The sequence below is a fragment of the Leptonychotes weddellii genome, chromosome 11 (genome assembly GCF_054177405.1).
Source record: "Leptonychotes weddellii isolate Sample4059 chromosome 11, ASM5417740v2, whole genome shotgun sequence".
NCBI classification, from domain to species: Eukaryota; Metazoa; Chordata; class Mammalia; order Carnivora; family Phocidae; genus Leptonychotes; species Leptonychotes weddellii.
Window position 1 is genome coordinate 82,577,892 of NC_138379.1, and position 15,549 is coordinate 82,593,440.

At 50.8% G+C, this 15,549-nt stretch overlaps 1 protein-coding gene and 1 long non-coding RNA gene across 2 annotated transcripts in view; one reads left to right on the forward strand and one right to left on the reverse strand.

The window, feature by feature from the left end:
* Positions 1 to 15,549, forward strand: part of DSCAML1 (DS cell adhesion molecule like 1) — a 339,900-nt gene that overhangs the window by 23,205 nt on the left and 301,146 nt on the right. The window lies entirely within an intron of this gene.
* On the reverse strand, positions 668 to 1,818 carry LOC115944594 (uncharacterized). The gene is made up of 3 exons (XR_004079115.2): positions 1,596 to 1,818; positions 1,288 to 1,424; positions 668 to 992 (listed from the first exon to the last, which is right to left on the reverse strand). It is a non-coding gene; the product is annotated as an uncharacterized LOC115944594 (long non-coding RNA).

The window sequence follows — 15,549 nt, forward strand, 5'->3', positions numbered from 1 at the left end:
GGAAAAAGAAAGTGTAGACTTTGATCTCTGGATGTGCAGGTCTGGGTTCAAGTCCTCCACAGACCACAGGGCCAACAGGAGCGGGTGCTGGAGAGCAGGAGGGGCCCCAGGAGACATCTCCTTGGGGCGAGCAGATGCCCTGCGAGGAGGGGGCAGAAGGGGGTGGGTGCAGGCCCTTGCAAATGAGGAGCCTGCCCTGCAACGCCTCTCTCTGAAGGGGTTTGGAAGGAATTAAAGGCTTGGTGCCTAAACCAGCTCCATGAGTTGGGTATTTGTTCACAGGCTAGCCTTCCTTGTTGTCCACACTTGGGAGGAGCAGGTGAGCCTCCCTGCTGAAACTCTAAGCAGCTTCTTGACTGTGCTTTCCCCAGGAAAGAGACCAAAATGCAGGCTTTCCCCAAATGGTACTTTTCCCCAGAGCTACCTACTACACCTGCCCCTTTCTCCCCCTGCCTTTCCCCTCCTCTAAGCTGGTCCTCTTCCTTCCATTGGGCTATTTAAGATGTAAGAGCACAGAACCTCTCACCTATGATCTGGCAGACTCCTACCCTTTACTTCTCTCCTGGGGGCCTTGGTCTTGAGGAGAACTGGCTCTCCAGAGTGGGTGGGGTGGGGGAAAGAGGGCAAAGGGCTGTGCACAAACATAAATAAAAATTAAGGCCTCCAGTGAAGCCGAGATGTGGTTTAATTTCCCATCTGCATGATCACCATTACAATGCATGTTATTGGATATAAAGATAAATCCGGCCCTGTTCCTAATAGCTTTTAATTTCCACCAGACCTGATTATATCGATGTGGGCTCCTTGTGGGAGTTTCCCAGCATGCTCTTCACCAGCATCCTGACTGGCTGTCTTGGCCCCAGAGGGGAGTTTTGGACACTGCTCAGATGCGGGCCAGATGTGTCGGCCGGTGCTCTGGAAGATGAGCCTGGATCAGAGGATGGGGCTCTGGAACGCTGGGTTGTCATCAGGCCCTGGCTGGGCTGGGAGCCCTGTGCATTGGGGGAGGGGAGAAGCAGGGGCAAGGAGGAACCTGGTCAGAGGGGTCCTTCCTGGCTAGTGGGCAGTGCCCTGGACCGCAGCCCACCTTCACCGGGGGAGAGAGTCCGGGAGCCCGCCTCCCTGATTGTCCCTGGGTTTTCACACCTCTTCATTTGATCCTGCTGTCTCCTCTGTACCTATCCCCTCCTCTCCTTCTTGATACCCTACTCTTCTTTTGTCCTTTAAACTTGGTCCCCGTGCGTCCCCTTCCAGGAGACCTTGCATAAGCCTACCGACAGAACTTACCGCTTCTCTGATTCCATTCCTGGAGCCCTCCTGTCATTTCCTCTTACGTGATAGGCGGTGGTCTCTGTCTGCCTGCTGCAGGGGGGGTACACAGCTGTATCTTTTCCATCTCTTTATCCCCAGGGCCCTCGTAGCACCTGTCACAGCATAATAATAAGATTAATGATAATATCTATCATGTATTGAGACCCAAATTATCTCTAATCCTCACAATAACCCTTTCAGAGAGAGAACATTTTTTGTTTTGTTGGGGTTTTTCTCATTTTATAAATGAGGACATTGAAGCCTGGGGAAATTAAGCAACTTACCCAAGGTCACGTAGCTTGTAAAGGCTGCAGCCTGGGTTTGAACCGGGCTCCTCCAGGGGCCTCTGCTTCCTGCTACCTCTCCAGAGCAGGCTCCTCATTGAGAATGGACTGTCCTCAGGTTCTCACAGGGGAGGAGGGCCCGTCCCTGTCTCCTGCACTTGCCCGGGGACAGACACGTGTCCCTAACCCCTGCACCGACCTCTAGCTGCGTGTTCAGTGACCAGAGGCTCTGGCTTTTCTGAAGGGCCACAGATCTCCAGCTGCAACATCTGGGAACAAAACAGCCATTCTAACAAGGCGGCTTTACTGGGCACTGGCTCTGTTTTTGGCCCAGTGGGAGACACAAAGACCGTCCTGATCTGGGAGTTTAGGATTCCGTTCATGTTGTCAGCTCTGATGGACAGAGATGGGTAATCTCAACACAGTAAACAATCACATACGGTCTTGGTTTGCTTTGGAATGCAGATTCAATGTATTAATTGCATTTTGCTCAGGCTGATACTGAGACGACCTCAGATCCCATATGTCTACACCAACTCGGACGGGGGATGGCACAGACAAGAACGAGATGGGTGGTGCCTGGAAACCAGTTTGGTTGCATCTAGGCCACAAACGGATGGAGTCACAGACTGTCAGAGTTGGAAGGGCCCTGGAGGTCCTGGGGCCCAGCCTCCACACTTACTGATAAACCCAGGTCCATACCGATGTGCTCTCAGGTCCCCCTTTCACCCCTTCTCTCCTGACATTCTCAGGACGCATTATTTTTTTTTTTTTTTTTTTACTATCAGACTTCTTTCTTTGTCTATCTAAAACCTACCCATCTTTCAAAGTCTGGTTCAAATACCACTTTTTCCATGATGTCTTTCCCGATTTCTGCTCTGAATGGATTTAAAAATCACCCTGATTAACCTTCTTCAAGGGGATCCTTTTGTGAACTCCCTCTGGACTTTCTCGGTTCCTTGCTCAAGGCACTAACCGTGTTTTGTCCTGTAGTATTTGAAATCTGTGTTATCCCCATTACAAGAATATATAACCAGCAAGGGCAGGCACTGTATTTAATTCAGTTTAATTCAGGCCCCTCTCCCCTCCAGTCTCATTGAAGATGATTAACGAAGATGACACAGCGCCAGTCTCTGCCCCCACTGAATGGTCATGTGGCAGGGAGGAAGGAGGAGGCCTCTGTAAGGTCACAGAGAAACTCCGTGGCATTAAAGGGTTTAAGTTGGGCGGTCCTTGGTCTTTATTTCACTGAACTGCTCCAGAGTGACCCAGAGAGAGATGGCTTCTGTGGGTTCCCCCCTGTGATGCTCTGCTGTTTAGATGCAAAATTGGGAGTCTCTGTGGGACGCCTGGGTGGCTCAGTTAAGCGTCTGCCTTTGGCTCAGGTCATGATCCCAGGGTCCTGGGATGGAGCTTCTCCCTCTGCCCCTCCCCCTGCTCATGCTCTCTCTCGTTCTCTCTCTCTCTCTCTCCCCCAAATAAATTGAATCTTAAAATTTTTTTTTTTTTTTAAATTGGGGCTCTCTGCTCTTGACTATTTAGGGCCATAGAGAAAAGGGGTTGGGATTGTCAGCTTGGGCTAAAGTAAAGTAAATGGTGCCCTCAAGGCAATTTAACACATGGGGTTTGGGCCCCTGCTGGGTGATGGGCACGGGGTCAGGCCTTGCATAGGAGTAGCACTTGCCCGTGACCTGCTTCTTCCCTTCAGCAGCTTCCCTTCAGAAGCCATGATGCTTCCTGATGGCGGCCCAGTGAGGCATCATGAGGGGGAGGGAGGCCTGCCGTCGAGTTTTGGAATCTGTTCCACCCGGGGTAGAAAGAGGGCTTCCAGTGGAGGTGGCTACAGGGACAAAGGCAGGCAAGGCGGCAGAGGATGGGGTGATCCGGAGGGTAAGTGAAGTGGTGAGAGCAGTCTGAAAAGGATGCCAAGCCAAGAAGGTCCTGGCAGTTCTAGAAAAAAGAAAAAAAAAAAAAAGTATGTATGGACAAAGCAACAGGATAATAGTGACTCGTACTTACTAAACCCTTCCTCGGGTGCCAGGCTCTGTTCTAAGCATTTTGTGTGTGTAGCTCATTTGGTCTTCACAACAATCTGATGAGGGGACTATTACTCCCCCATTTTAGAGATGAACAAACTGAAGCACGGTGAAGCGAAGTGAATTGCCTGAAGTTAGTAAGTGGTGGAGCCACAGCTTATCCTTATGTGTTGTTTGTGCTCCTAGCACTACACACAATTGCCTCGCAAAAACGTGACACGCAAAAATGTATTTTAAAAACTCTGCAAACCCACAAGGAGAAGACAACCCGATAGAAAATTGGGTAACAGATGGGAGCAGACAGTTTACGGAAGAGGTGGGATGCAGCGGAAAGAAGGCAGGCTGTGGTCTGCCAGTCCGAATTGGTGCTCTTGAGCGAGTTACTCAGTTTATTCATCTGTGAAATGGGGATAATGAAACCTGCGCATGGAATACTTTCAGTGGAAATCAGGCCTCTGCAGAGACTTGAATTCTCAGGTGGAGAAGGAGTGGTCTAAACACAGCAGGGAGATGACCCCCCAGGTTCATGATGTTGCCCAGCCTTGGCCCATGTTGGGTGTCGGGCTGAGATCCTGAGAAGGCCGTATGGGCCCAGGGCTAGATAGAGGGTCACTGTGGCATTTTTAACTCCAATAGTCCGTGTTGGTATCTGGGCAGAATGGAGAAACAAATGGCCGAGACGTTGTGGTATTCATCTCTGTATTCATTTGTGCCTTGCACCGTATCCGATAAAAATTGTGTTGAGGGAAGGAGTGGAGGCCTGTGGTTTGGTACCAACACAGCGCAGATCCCTTCCACCAACGGCCCGGTCTAATCTCGATGCGCTCAAACCCTGGTTCAGTAATAACTAGTATCTCCACGACACCACCCAGCGTAGAAAGTGCGTTTGCATGATCTCATTTGCTCTTCACGGTAACCCCCATTACCTTCCCCACTTTACAGGCGAAGAAGCAGGTGCAGTGAGGCTTGGGGCCCTGCCGGCAGGTACCTGAATGTCCTGTCCTTGAATTCTCCTCTTCACTCTGTGAGGCAGGCCTGCCACCCCCATTCTTAGGTATACAGGAAATGAGATTCAGAGAGGCCGAGCAGTTGGCTCCAGGTCACACAGCGTCTCAGTGCTAGAGCCTTGCGCTTGGACCCAGAGCCCAAGCCCTTTTCCTCTAACAGGCTTTCGTGCCTCCAGCCTGAGGGCTGTCTCAGGGACGCTAGGCAATTACCACTTTCCTTATCGAGGTGGTTGTAGAGAGGAAAAGGCAGCCGGCCCTTAAATTTGTTGTTGTTGTTTATTGTCCGCTTTGGTGGGGAAGGGGCCTCAGATTCAGACAGCCTTAATTTATTCCTCAGGGTACAGAGAGAAAATCCTACCTTCTCAAGCCGTAAACCACCCTTTGCAGGCTGGAGATGACAGGGAGGCATCCAGAAGCAGCAGAGGAATTCTCTACCTAGTCGGGGGGCCTGAACTGAGATGATCATGGTTAGTAAGAAGAGAAGTGATCAATTATCGAGCTCTTAGGCGATCCGTGCTTTTCATGAGTCATTTTGTTTAATCCCCCCGAGTGTCTTGTATAGCGGCTGGCATTATGAGCCCCATTTTGCAGATGAGGAGCTTGAGGCACAGCGAGCTCAGTCACCTGCTCAAGGCCACAGAGTGAGGAGCTGTTTGATGTCAGTTCTTAGAGATGACTTGGGCCACCTCTCAAACTGTACCCTGCGGTCTCTCTCACCTTTCCTCTGTGTTATAAAGCCCGCTTACAGGCATCTTTTTATTGAATCTTTCAATTCCATCTGAGGGGGCCAAGTTCTTAACCTCACCTCACAGACAGGGAAACCAAGGCTTGGGGGGATTGAGAAGCCTGCCCAAGGTCACCCAGCCAGGAAGGGGGGTACAGGAACTCCGGTTGGATATCTGCCCCTCAGGAGCCCGTGAGGCCCCCCCGGACCGCCTGCCTGCAGCTCCCCGGTCCCCCTTCCAATCTGCTGGCAGGCAGGCTGCTCTGAAGTTGCACGCCAGTTGGTTGGTTCCAGAACCATCAGCCACGGCTCCACAGTCAAGCAAAATAGTCTGTGTTCACAGGTGCCTCTGGTGGTGTATGCATGTGTCGTGTTTTGCTTTTCCATTTAGTTCATGGCAGGTGCCACATTTCCAGAGTGCCCACTGGGTGAGTTTCTGCAGATTTAAGACAATTGCAAGCAAACGCTTTGCCCCGAGATCACGCCGTGGCCGTGGACACAGAGCAAGAGGTATTGTTTGGTTAAGTTGGCACCTCTGTAAGTTACCCTGAAATCAGAGCGGGATTCTTTATAGAAGGTTATCCTACACATAAATCATCATTAGACTACCTCATTTTTGTTTAATGCCTACCTAACTGTGCTGTAGTCTAAAAATGTGTGTTTAGTGAAGTCAAGGGTTGCACGGAAATTATAGGGTTTTCAAAAACCCATTTGCTTTGCTGGTGTTCACATCAGAATCAATCTTGCCTTTAGTTCTCAATCTCATTGCAAACATGCAGCATTGCTCGCCGAATTCTGGCATTTAATGTAGGGTAGCATTTATGCAGAAGAAGCCAACGGTGCTTACAGAATGGGAGAGCTATGTATAGATGGCACTTCCTGCCAAGCCTGTGATTTTGAACTCTGTTGTGTATCAATGAGACCTCACGGCCAGGACCTGAGCCGCGTGGGCATGGGGCTGCGGTAGCGAGCAGGGGCCTGCGCTGGGGAGCTGTGGAAGGAGAGTCTGCATCCGCGACCCCACAGACCTCACTGTGCCCCCAGCACGGAGTAGGTACGCGGTTTGCTGAATGCCTACCAGGGAGGCTTAAGTTGGGGGGGGGGGTGGGGAGGCGGTGTGTGTGACTGACCCTTGGATTCAGAAGGCTGTGGCTCCGTGGCTGCTGGTCAAGCCCTCATTTGCTCCTCCTATGCTCAGATCAGCAGCTCTTGCTAGGAGCCTCTTCTTGGGGGAGCAAAGCTGAAAGGGTGTAGGCTCTGGCCTGGTGAGACCTGCTTCACTTACTCGCCGTGGGACCCTAGGGTCCTTTTACCTCTCCAAGCCTTCCTGTCAGTGGCTGTGCAGATGAGAAGTTAGGTACTTTTTCTAGATGGAGAAAATAGATTTTCTGTGGATAGTTAACGTGTTTCTAGATAGATCTGGTTTTGGGGTGCTTTTTGTTTGTTTTTACATAAATCCTTTGTATGTAGGTTGTCAACTTTGGTTTGTGCCGATCAGACACAGGATAACAGTTTTAGAATTAGTCATCTCCTCCAGGCCCCGGAAGGTCTCCATGAGGACTGAACAAGTAGGTGGGAGCATCCAGGGTGAGCATATAGGAGCCGAGCTGGGGTCTCAGTACACTGGGGGTCACTTGGCCTTCAGGGCTGAGCACATAAGGCCAGGATATCGAGGCCGGCAGGGGCAGGGTATTTCCCCAGAAGGCCTAAGTCCAAACCCTAATACTGTGTTGGCTTTTGTGGTCTAGCAGGCATCTTGGTGTGTGCAGAACCCTCAGGAGCTGAGGCATGTGCCTTTGCCAGCCGAAGCCTGCTTTTCTCAGGGGAAAGCTGAGCCAGTGGTGTCAGGAACAGTCGTCTGCCTCCGGAGTGGCGTGGGGGCTCAGAGGCTGGGGCAAACGCCTCTAAGTTGAAAGTGCTTTCCCCTCACACCTAGAGACTTCTCCCCTCCACGTCAGGGTCGGAACATACCTGAACACCCACGTCTTTAGGAACGCGGACTCTGCTGGAAGCCTAGAAAGTCAGCTGCGGAGCAGATGACAGAGTGGAAGACGGAAGCCTGTGACAGTGAGTGGCAGCGGGGGGTGGGAGTGGGAAGTGGAGTCTGGGCTCTGAGTTCAGCTCCTGAAGGGCCCTGGAGTCGGCCAGCTATCGGATAACCTTCATCCCATGTGTGGTGGTCTGCAGGGCTCTCCGAGACTTTGTCAAGCCAAGGAGGCCCTTCTGAGAGCATATGGCTGGGGGCTCACCTCACCACCCCTCGGAGTGGGACTCAGAAAGGAAAGGGCTTGTGTCTAGGGTGTTCCAAAGCCCGTGTCGTTCCTGACACAAGCCTAGAGCCGCGGTCGTACCTGCTCAGGGCCTGCGCCCAGGAAAAGGCAAGGGCCCCCTCAGGCCGTAGCTGACTGTGCTGTAGCTTACGTTGGCTTCATCCCCTGAATCTGTCTACATGGCTGTATTGACGTAAGCAACTATCAGTGGTTGAATTTTCAGTTCACTATTTAACTGAGCAAATGTTTCTTGAGCACTTCCTGTGTGCAAGGTGCTGTTGTGTAGACGGTGATTCCCAAGGGTCTTTGCTTGAGGATCTCAAGGGATTTGGAGAGAGTCCTCTTTTTACACACCAAAGAAACTCATTTTAATTAAAGTGTATACGTGTGTATGTGTACAAATAGTATGCATGATATAATTTGTACCTATTGAATACATATATGTATTCACATTCAGTTTTTTAAGATTAAATTCCAGTTTAACACAGTGTGATATTAGTTTCAGGTGCACAATACAGTGATTCAACACTTGGCCCTCAACAAGCGCCCTCCTTCATCCCTGGCACCTGTTTCCCCCTCCCCCCCCCGCCCTTCCCCCTCCCCTCTGGTGACCAGCAGTTTGCTCTCTATAGTTAAGAGTGTTTCTTGGTTTGCCTCTCTCTCTCTTTTTGTCCCTTTGCTTGTTTTGTTTCTTAAATTCCTCGTATGAATGAAATCACATGGTATTTGTCTTTCTCGGACTGACTTATTTCACTTAGCATTACACTCTCTAGCTCCATCCATGTCGTTGCAAATGGCAAGATTTCATTCTTTCTTATGGCCGAGTAACATGCCATTGTGTATATATGTGTGTATGTATATATATATATATATTTATATATACCATATATATATATATGTCACTGCTTCTCTACCTGTTCATCTATCATTGGACACTTGGGCTGTTTCCATAAGTTGGCTATTGCAGATAATGCTGCTATAAACATCGAGGTCCATGTCTCCCTTTGAATGAGTATTTTTGTATCCTTTGGGTAAATACCTAGTAGTGTGATTGATGGATCGTAGGGTAGCTCTATTTTTAGCTTTCTGAGGAACCTCCATACTATTGTCCGGAGTGACTGCACCAGTTTGCATTCCCACCAACAGTGCAAGAAGGTTCTCCTTTCTCCACATCCTCGCCAACACCTGTTGTTTCTCGTGTTTTTAATTTTAGCCATTCTGACAGGTGTGAGGCCATACCTCGTGGTGGTTTTGACTTGCATTTCCCTGAGGATGAGTGCTGTTGAGCATCTTCTTATGTGTTCACACTCATAGTTTTTGCCTCTGGTAGATCTCCCATGTGTAGACCTCCAGAAGCGCCCCAGAGCAGACACCCAAGGCAGATACCTTGGCCCACTGTCTATGGGGAAGGGCATCCGCAGAGGAACATCTAGCTCAGGAGTGTGTCTGGGTGAGTGTACAGACCTTGGCCTTTTCTCCTGAACAGAGAACAGTCCCCTTTTCCCCTCTTCATGTTCTGGGCAGGACTGAGGGTGCATGAGGTGTTCTGAGTTTTATGGACAGCCTTGGATCAATTGCTCTTTGAGGAGGACTGTGAGGTGTGGGTATAGGAAGGGTGGGCAGAGGCCCAGAGAATGTAACAACCCTAAGCCTGCCCCTGAGAGGCTTGCTGCCTGATAGGCTGAGCTTGGGACACTGGTGACCCCAACATGAGGCAGAGTGTGATTAGGGCCCAGGAGAGGCACAGCCCCTGGGGGGGGGGCGCTCAGAGGTGGGGAGCCCTGTCTGGTGTGGTGAGAACTGGCGCCACATAAGAAGCAGCATTTCCCGTGGGTCCTGGAGAATGGATTGTTTTGGCAGGCTGCGCCCCTGCAGGGGAGAGTGTATTAGACCTGTCGGCTCTGAACTTCAGAGTCACCTGGGGCTTTTAAAAAAACACCGTCCAGGCCCCCCCAGACAATTAAGTCCGGATCCCTGGAGGGTGAGACCCAGTCATCTGTATTTGTGACAGCCCCCTGGGTGATTCTGGCAAGCAGCTGGGTTGCAAACCCCTTGCTCTGCATACAGGAGGCTGGGTGGGGGTGGTGGGGGGGGTGGTGGTAAAGTCCTGGGGCGCTGAGAACAAAGGCTGTGTGCTCTTCCGGGAAGCAGCCTGGTTTGGCTGGAGCTCAGGCTGCATCCAAGGATAACTGAGACTGAACTGAACTGAATGTAATTTAAAGGGTAGTGGGGAGCCAGTGAAGATTTTGAGCGGGGCGGAATGGTCAGGACTTTGGGGAGTTGCCCTTGGGTGACTAAGGAGGTTCCCAGAAACGTGAAGATCATCTATCTCTGTCTCTCGGAGCCTAAGTCTTCCCTTGAATTTCCCAGGAATTATCACTGAGCATCCTTCAGGAAGGCAGGCTGGCCCTCAGAGTCTAAGCAGTATAGGGATTAAAGACAAGCTAAATAGTCTCTTTCTTTTTATGTTAGTTAAATTTGTATTGTGCTTTTACAGTTCATAGCACACTTTATATATATTATACTTTGCCTCTCAGAACGTTTCTGTGCGGCATGGAACGGTCATTCCCGTTTCAGAGGCACAGACAGGGGCTCCGAGAGGTTCCCTGACTTTACTCGGCTCCCCCGTCAGTCCCTCCGATACTCAGGGACGCACCGCGGGCCAGAGTGTGTTCGGCTCCTGGACGGTGGGCCGGATGCAGAGCCAGGCACCGTCAGAGATGTGACTTCACGCTTGGAAGACAGAATATCTTTTCTGTTGCCCGTGGTCTGTGGCCCGTGCTGAATGGGCAGAGACCTGGCCACACCAGTGGTCATACGCGTGGATGCATACAGTGATAATATGAGGACGCTGGGACGGGCTTGCCCCCGGCCAGGAAGGCGTCAGAGGGGGACGTGAGGCCACACTGTGTGCAGTGCTTGGGTGCTGCTCCTGCTTGCATGGAATCTGGAGGGGAGGGTGAGGCTAGAACCCACAGCACTTGGCACGTGCCAGGCACGGTGGGACTTCCTTTGTACAGACGACCTTGTGCAGTCCTCTCAACTTCGTGATGAGGGGGCGGGGATTTCTAGCCTCATTTTAAAGATGAAGAAAACGAAGCACATAGAGGTGAAATATCTCACCCAAGGCCACACAGTTGGTAAGAAGTGGACCGGGGACTCCATCCCAAGTCATGTGGTGCGAAGGCCTGCTCTTCACCTCTAGGCCATCCGTCTGGGTCTCCTGGGTCCCAGTCCAGGGTCTTCCTCCAGACTGGGCTAGCAGGACTCCTTTTGCTACATAAAACACCACAACAGTCAGGCTTCGGTCTGGGTGCATGGTGTCCAGATCTGCTGTCTCAATCTGAATGTCAGGTATGAGGCCTCACCCCGAGGGGGAGGGTCCAAGCATGAGCCCACCCTCCAGGCTGAGAGCCCAGCATCCAGGCATGGTCTCTTTTTTTTTTTTTTTTTTTAAAGATTTTTATTTATTTATTTGAGAGAGAGAATGAGAGAGAGAGAGAGCATGAGAGGGGGGAGGGTCAGAGGGAGAAGCAGACTCCCCGCCGAGCAGGGAGCCCGATGCGGGACTCGATCCCGGGACTCCAGGATCCTGACCTGAGCCGAAGGCAGTCGTCTAACCAACTGAGCCACCCAGGCGCCCCAGGCATGGTCTCTTTAACACCTCTCTGCTCTTTGCCTTTCCCTCTCTTGTGTGGATGGCCTGACTGTCACCAGCTCCCTGGGGAGCGATGGAGGCTGGGCCAGGAAGGTGGGGAGGTTGTACAGGTTTCCTGCTCTAGCTCTCTCATGATCTGAGTTCATGTCCCTTCTCTGGATGTCCATTTCCTCATCTGTAAGTGAAGGGGCTGGAAGAGATGACTCCCTACATCCCTTTCACCTTGGTTCAGTTTAACACACTCTTTGAGCCCCCTGCGCCCCCCATCATCCTGGGCACTGGAGGCATGGTGACAGGTCCGTGTCCTGTTGGGGAGACGGACATGTCAAGAAAACAGCTCCAACATGTATGTTCCTTAAAGAGCCTCTTGCATACGGGCAAGGCAGGAATTGTCATGGCAACTGTTTGTGATGGCAAAAAAACTGGAAACCAATATGGATGAATTAAATTGCTTAGATTTCTACAAGGAAATACTATACTGCAGGGGAAATGCATGAAGCAGAGCTTTGCAAATCAGCCCGGACATGTCATGAAAAAAAATGTTGAATGGAAAAAGAGGCAAATCTCAGAAGGATGCGTACATTATGGTAGCATGTGTATAAAGTTTGAAAACACGCAAAGCAGTCCCCTGCATTGTTTCTGGATACATATGTAGCAAAAGTATAAAAACATGCGTGAGGATGATAAACACCATATTTAGGGTAGCGCTTACCTCTGAGGAAGGAGGCAGTGGGCTCTCACTGAGGGAAACACAACTGTTTGCAGAATGCCTTATTTTTTAAAATGTTTCTTCTTAAAAAGATCTGAAGAAAATATAGCTAAAATAAACATGGATGATTTTATATTATCTTTACCCTTTTCTATAAGCGTGATAGATTTCATTTAAAAAGCACCTGTTTCAACACAATATACTCGAAATGTGGGAAGAAGGGCGGGGTCGAAGTTTGGGTGGCAGTTTGGGTCCCCCGGTGACATTCCAGGGCTGGGGGTCTGGGAGTGCAGAGAGAGTGGGTCGTTGGTGAGTGTGGGATTTGGGGGGCTGATCCCAGGGGGCCTTTGTAGGTGGAGCTGGGGAGGGGCAAGTTCACGGACCCACATGTCAGTGATGCCCTCCACGACCTGTTCCTGCCCCCTCTGCCTGGGACCACCTCAGGCAGGGTTGATGCTCCAGAACCAGTGATAACAGCGGTTAAAAGTGGTGTAAATATAAGAGGAAGAGAGACGTGTCTGCCTCCGGATCCCCTTGTAATGTGTTCCCAGTTTAATGAGAGTCTGGAGACCCAGCAGGAGGCCGCTGAAAATGAAGAAGACTGGATATTCATGGGGCTGTGAGGCTCCTTGCTCCGCCATTCTCCTCAGAGCTGGGAGCCCAGGACTGTCCTGGCAACCGTCTGTCTGTCCTTCTGTCCTGAGGGGCAGTAAGTCCGTATCAGAGGCCAGCTGGGGAGGGAAAAGTGACTTAGGGATGGGGGAGAGGCCCGGATAATTACCTGCTTGGAGAGATTTACTCCCAATTCCAGCTCAAATGACAAGAGAAAGCTGGGAGCCCAGGTCCTAGGCGACCAGGAAAGCCAAGAGGGAAAGCCGATCTCCCGGGGCTCCCGTGGGACCTGGAGAACAGAGGGCATGCTGTGCAGGGGGCCGAGCAGGCCTCACCAGCTGCCACCGCCTCCCGCACCTCTCCCAACACCTCCTTTTCCCCCCAATTTATCCTGCAACAGCGATTTCCCTTGTCCTCCCTTTCTCTAGTTTGCCCGCCCTCTTTCATCCCCAGGTTCTCAGGGGGCACCCGCAGGTGATAGATTGGTAGATGGTCGGGGCGGGAAGGGCCTTGGAAACCATGGAGCCCATTCTATAGATGCCCTTTGTGGCCTTGACTGGGCCTGGGATCCAGGCCTCAAGAAGCCGCCTACAACACAGTGAGGGAGGTGGTCTCTTTCTCAATTGGGTAGATTTGTGTCGAGGTCCTCCAGGGTCTGGAAGTATTGCCGGACTTACAAAGAACAGAGAATTAGCATGCGTACCAGCGTGTGTGTGTGTGTGTACATGGGCACACAAGACAGAGTTTCTACCTTTTCTTGTCCTAAGTAGGCATAGAAGAGAGGTGTTCCTGAGAAGTGACATATCGAATCTCCTCTCAAATGGAGGAGTACTCTTTTCAGGGAAACCTTGAGGTGATCTCGGCCAGCCTGTGAAGAGTTGGGCACTCACACACCCTGATGCAAGCACACACTGGGTGCAACCTTTCGGGGACAGAGTTTGACATCGTGAAGCCATTGATACCCATAAACTTTGGGCTCTGTCCTTAAGAAGTAACCAAAGATGGCAGTAAAGACGTCTGTTGACGGCAATGTTATTTCCAACAGTGAAAAAAAATGTAAAATGTCCTCAAGACCCAATAATAGGGGGGTGAGTAAATAATTTATGGGTACAATAATGTAATGAAATATTCCGATGCGTTTTTAATTACACGAGAAAAAGATCATAATATGTTAAGTGGAAAATGCATTTTATCTAGGTAATAGGGTTCCACCTGGTTAAAAAAACACATGTATACATCTTGTAGATGAATGTCTTGAAGGAAATGCTTCCAGGCCGTTAGGGATTGTTGTTGTTATCTCTGGGCAGTGAGATTAGGAATGATTTCTGTTTTCTTTCTTACAGTTTTCTAAATTTTGCACGTCTGTGTTGAGAAGGTTAAACACGAAGTGGTTTGAGAATAGGAAAGGCCACATCTGAGTGCAGGTTCCTTGCAAAGTTGCAGCTACTCCTGTTTTTCTAGCAGCTTCCTCTTTTACGAAGTTCCTTCTTCTGTTGGGCAGAAATGTGTTCTCATGAAATTCGCCCCTCAGGTCCTCCTCCGGCCCCCTTCCCACCCCTGGACTAACAGAATGAGTTTTCCTTCTTGCCTTGGGGTACCTGAAGTTAGCCGAAGACAGACCTCATCCTGTCCTGCACACCCCCCCACCCCACGTCCCTTTCTCCTGGCTTGAGCAGCCCGTTTCTGCAGCCGTGCCTTCTGGGATTTGATCTGATGTCACCCTGGGTGCCCCCTCTGGTCATGCTCCAGTTTGTCAGCATCTTTCTCAAAACCTGGGCCGGAGAGACGCCCCGCACCACAGATGGTACGAACAGAGGGCTCTGCGAGACTTCAGCCGCTCCGAGGCTGGTACATGCTGTTTCTCCCAGGACAGCTGGGGTCAGGTTTCTATCAGCCACCCCGTGGCCTTGGCTCCTTCTAAGCTTACTGGTGCTCAGTATCTCTGGGCCCTGAATTTCTCAACTTCCCCTTTTCTAAAATAAGAACACTAATATTTTTCTATAAGCCAGATATCGATAGGGCGGCCCCTGCCTCTTAAAAGCTACGAAATCGCCTCTCATCTCAATTCCACATCCTTGGAAATAGCCTGTGTCTTCCCCAAGGTATCTGCAGTCTCCAGGAAGGGTCCAGTCTCATGGCCGTCCCTGGCTCTGGTTTCTCAGCAATGCCAAATTCTTTTTCTTTGCTCTGCATTTCAGGGATGCAGCTTTTTCTTTGTCCTGATGCAGAGCAAATGTGGCCTCAAACTCCTTCCTGATTTTTCCCCAAATCCCAGCCTCCCCTGGGCCCGCACGTCTCCTGTAGACCTTCCTGAGGGCCTTGGGGAGGCGGGGACAGCATGGCCCCAGAAAGGCATCCCTGTCCCTGGGAGTTCATTGGGACCCACCGTGTTGAGTGACCTGCTCTGAACCGGGGCTGTCGATTCCTCTCCGAGAGGAGCCCAGCACTTGCTTTTCTCCCTCCCACTTCCCAAATTAACCTTCCTAGCAGAATTCAGAGGGTCATTTGGATCTTTTACACAATTTCAGGGAGAGTGTTGACATTGATGAGTATTAATATATTTAATAGAAAATCCCTGGTGGTGTACTTCCCTCTCCTCCTCTCCTCTGATGCTTTTGTTCTTTTTAAGATTTATTTATTTGAGAGAGAGTGAGAGAGCTGGGGCAGGTGGGGCAGAGAGACAGGGAGAAAGAAGCTTAGGCAGATTCCCTGCTGAGCACGGAGCCTGGCGTGAGGCTCGATCCCACGACCTTGAGATCATAACCTGAACCCCATCCAAGAGTCCGACTGAGCCACCCAGGTGCCCTGAAGCATTGTTTCCTCTCTCCTCTGAGGTTTTACCAGAGTGGGCTTCCCTCCTCCCAGGTAAAGGGCCTGCCCTCCCGGCGGTGGTGAGGTGTGACAGAGACTCCAAGCACAGTGGTGGGATGGGTACAGG